Genomic DNA, 4,759 nt, shown 5'->3' on the forward strand with positions numbered 1-4,759 from the left:
CATATTTAATCCCCAGTATCATTATACAGGTACAGTGGTCAGCATAAACTCACTGCAAGTCTACTCGTGTGATGTGAGTCCTTTTGTCTGGCAACAGTGTAAGGGGACTAGTTGCCACAGACTCATATACACTTTAAAGACGTCTTTTTACATACCGTAGTAGCACTAGAGACCGCATAGAGTACAATTTTGTATACCGTATTAGAATAGTATAAACAAGTGTGAGAGTTGACAAATTTTTTGGAACGACTTATGAACGTAATACTTTGGTATTCCTCATTATAACCGTGTCTAAGCTCCCTTCCCCTCTCTCCCCTTACTTCCCCCAATGTCCCCCCACCCCTCCCTCTCCGTCCTACCCCCCACTCACGTTCAAGCCGCTTCCCACGCTCTCTACCTTCATTCATTCATCCACAGCACTAACCCGACTGTTGCATCACAATTCTCTCTTGACTGTTTACTAAACCCAGTCCTTCTTGTTCTCAGTTGCTTGAAATACTTTAATAAAACTAACTATAGCCAAGGCTTGATCAATATTCCTTCCTGTTCGAGTCCCATTCTCACCCTCTCTGTGTCCTTCCGACTCCTTTTATTCCAGTTGTTATTCTTTTCTCCACCCCTTGTCACTACCAACATCCGCAAGATACAGAAATGTTTGAGGTCTCGTTCTTGTGATGTGTTCCTTACTGTGTGTGTGTGTGTGTGTGTGTGTGTGTGTGTGTGTGTATTTTGAGTGAGACTGTCAGTTGATGGCTATTATTTCAGTAGGCCAACTAAATATTTGTGCCCATTCGTCCTATTTATCGCCCCCTCTCATCCTTGGGAAAATGTTCCCATTCTCATCATACTGTTCACTGAATCATGAAGCAGTATTAGAACTATAATGTCTCGAATTGCTGCATCATGATTGGAGTAGAGAATGGGAGGAAAAGACTGTGGCATGGCAAGAAGCTCACGAATGCAGAGGAGCAAAAAGGTTACAGGAATAGACAAGAAATAGAGAACAGTGCGGTTAATTACGTAGGTTAGCTTGGTGAATAAAAAATTTAAACGGTAGGCAGGGTAAGGAGAGAGAGGAATGGAGATGAAGGAGAGCAGGGGGGAGGTGTGGTGAGAGGTAGCCTCGAGAGGGTCATCGGGAGGGGTGTGGAGGAGGGAGCGGAAGTTTCATTCCACAACATTCTTCTGTCATCTTTTACACATTTTTTTTTTTTTTTTTGGCTAATCAGATATAAATGATAATGCATTCTGGGCGATTTATAGTACTAATTCTTTCAAACACGTCTTTAATGTGTATAAAACCCTCTGTGGCAACAAGTTCCCATACACTGTTGCCAGACAAAACAACCACATCACACGAGCAGGCTTGCAGGGCATTTGTGCTGACGGCTATACAACATCTGGAAACGGTAAATGCTCAGTCTACGCCCACATTGGCATAATATGTGTGAAAATGTCGCCTCTTTAGGACTGGAATCAATGCTGCCACGACTCGTGAACTTCAATCTGACGTGTCTACTGTATACCACCAGCTGAAGAAAATGACCCCATTTCTATAAATATTTGTAGCGTCCATTATTTTCATTACCTGTTACTGATCCTTTCACTACAATGATACGGTTTAATATTACTTTTGCTGTCAATGCATTATTTTATTCAGCATATGGCAAGCCTCTCGTACTGAAGGAGTTGGCTACCATGATATCGCTTCCATTTTAATTCGGCTGGACCTGACGATTTAAATTAGTAGAGACGTCTGGTAGTAAAATGATTACAAAATTATCTGTTTGGTAAGATCGTCTGATAACTTATGTGCAAACCTTGCTAGATGCAGGAGCATCTCTAGGAGCGGCTCTGTCGATCAGTCACAGCAGAAGGATTTTCACTTGTAAGGTGCTTTATTCTAGCGAAGCCCCATACAGTGCTTTACGAAACCCCACATGGCGCCGTATCTGTGTAGGATTTTTCTACTTGTTATACTGCTCTTGCTACCACTATGCAAATTTGTCCATTTGAAAGGAAGGAGTTAATATGAGCAAAAAGGAGAATGAATGGGCCAAATATCAGACAGTGATGTTTTATTTCTCTAACCGCGTACAAATATACAGATTTGCACAATATACAAAAATATAATGTAAACTGACACCATTTGCAGATATAAACTTATTTCGGGCATTTATTGGTCTGTTATTCGCAAAGCATGCCATATACATACCTGTTTCATACGCAGTCTGTTTTACACACACACACACACACACACACACACACACACACACACACACATTGCAGTACCATCATCATCATCATAACACAGTTTTCCATGTTTAATTGTTTATATGGAAAGGGAAGACAAACAAAAAATTTTCTGTAATATATAAACAGAAGGTTTATAAGCCGGCTTTAACTATTACATTGTAAATATGCATACTTCTTACGATCAGAAAAAAAAAAAAATACTATATACCTGATCATACCATGCGTGAGCTATGTTTCTCATAAAATTTCGGTGTATTACGGTAGGTAATTTTCATTTGGGAGTGTTCTGCTTACTTCAGTGAGTAATGTAAAACATTACAGAAGTACTAGCTCGATCCATGGGCGTGATTGATCACGACAATAAAGGATAAAAAAATTAAATATGGTTATTTAAATAATTTAAAACATGCAGAACTGCGTTTTCGAAGCTAAACGTTCTGAATTAAAAAATGTTCAGTAAGGGTTAGTGAAGATGACTATGACTTTGACTGTACAGCCAAATTTTTCCGAAGGCACATCAACCCAAACACTGTTGTCTCTCGTTGTACCTTACATTTCAAAACACTGCCTCACTGTAATACTGTGCAAGGTGTCCAGTTTCATATCAGTATGTCACTCTCGTGTCTGTCATTCATATTCTGATAATTCCAAAAATACTAGCCGATACAAAAACATCGCTCAGGTAAAGTTTCATGAAAACAAGAGCTGAATTGCTCTGGGACCTGTGGCGACGCTCTTTTATGTCTCAATAGGCTTAAATTAAGCACAATTAATATAGTTGTCGCTAGATGGAGTCACCTCAGGTGTCAGCTGATGGCAGATTTTGATTCTCCATGTCAAATTACTGTATATGGTACCATTTTTATGTCTCCAAAGACCTTCTTTTAAGTAATCCGCCAGAAGCAGAGGAAGAAGAAAAAGAACGCTGGCCACTTATTGACCTACTGGCTATCGGCGCAGGAAATTATAAGGAGCAATGTTTATTCCTGATTTCAACACTTGTATTAACCCGGGAGTAACATGATATAAGAAGTCCACCAGTAATGTAAGATTCGTATATTATATTGTTTCAAATTCAAAAGCAAGCTGTACTTCGTCACTTTACTCCAAATATGTCCTTTTTGTTCTGTTGTTATCTCCATTCCATATGTTTCAGCCTGGGATATACTTTTTTTTTTTATATTGGATTTATTAGGTATCACCTTCTTTGGTGCTTTCAGTCCGACAGATTTTTTCTAAGATGCAAGAAAAAAAATCAAAATTCCTAAAATAAACTGAAAGTAAATGTATTCATATTGAAGGGCTGTACCAAAGAAATTCATGCAAGTAGCGGTACTAGGCTACTCTTTTGTTTCCATTTCAGATTAGGTTGTACTTCACAGTCCTATTGTAATGTTAGGCCTCTACCATAACCTAAGCTCCAAAAAATTAAGGCCTTTAGCATGAGGATATACTGTAAATTTTGTTTTATGTTTACTATTTCACGATGATTTCATTCAAGTATAGAGGGCACTCAATTGATGATGAGGTGAATGATTGCCATATTTAGTTTTTGCAGTTTTAAAAAGTCTCTTCTAGGTTGAATAAAGTCGTCTGATTAGTGCAAGAAGGAAATACAAAATGTATCATGGGATTAGTGAGTTAATGTTCTGTGGCAACCACTAATTCATTCATGCTCAGATTACTTTTTTTCATCCTGGCCGGTACACAGGCTAATTCTGGCACAGTTGTGTCCAGTAGCCTTTGAAATGTCTGCCGCTGAGAACTCATGAATCCCACTTTAACAACTCTTCTACCCGCTTGTGTATTAGACCTGAATTAAACAAGATCTCACTGATTTCTGTTTAAAAACTTTCAAGATAGTTCAAATGAAATACTGAGCGCTTAAAACCTTATGCAGGTGAGTCATCTAATGTTACATATCTGATTTATGTAAACTCCTGGGTGTGAAGGAATTTTATATTGGCGACTTCGTTACTTTCATTGGCCTTCTACTTTTTGCCTAGGTTAAAAGTTAACTTATAGAATATATTTAAATGAATTTAATAAGTTTTTGATAGTAAGACTCTTTTTACTTACATGCCACAGTTCCATTTCTCTGAACTTACTTCGTTCATACACAATTATTCTGATCTCTAAAGGTACTACAAACAATTTCCATCCATTGTTCCTTTACTTATTCTGCCAACCATGTCGAAACCTACTGAGGCCTTGCCAGATTAACCAGTAAAGATGAAGTGGATTGGAATATTTATGCAGTGATTAGGAGCCCCCAAAGTGTACACTTGAACACAGTGTGCACTTTTTCCAGCCTCAAGTATCGTAAACATTATTTTTAGCATTTAGGAATGACTGACTGACAAACAAATGAAATGACTGAAAAGTGGGGTGGCTGAGTGTAGTGATCAGCTGATGGCGTGACTGACTCGTGGGGTGATCGGTGGAATGTCTGCTTCAGTGAATAACTGAATAACTAACTCGTAGACTGACTTCGCATTCATCC

The sequence above is a fragment of the Coenobita brevimanus genome, chromosome 102 (genome assembly GCF_032717465.1).
Source record: "Coenobita brevimanus isolate Jiangsu-jjx chromosome 102, ASM3271746v2, whole genome shotgun sequence".
Lineage (NCBI taxonomy): Eukaryota > Metazoa > Arthropoda > Malacostraca > Decapoda > Coenobitidae > Coenobita > Coenobita brevimanus.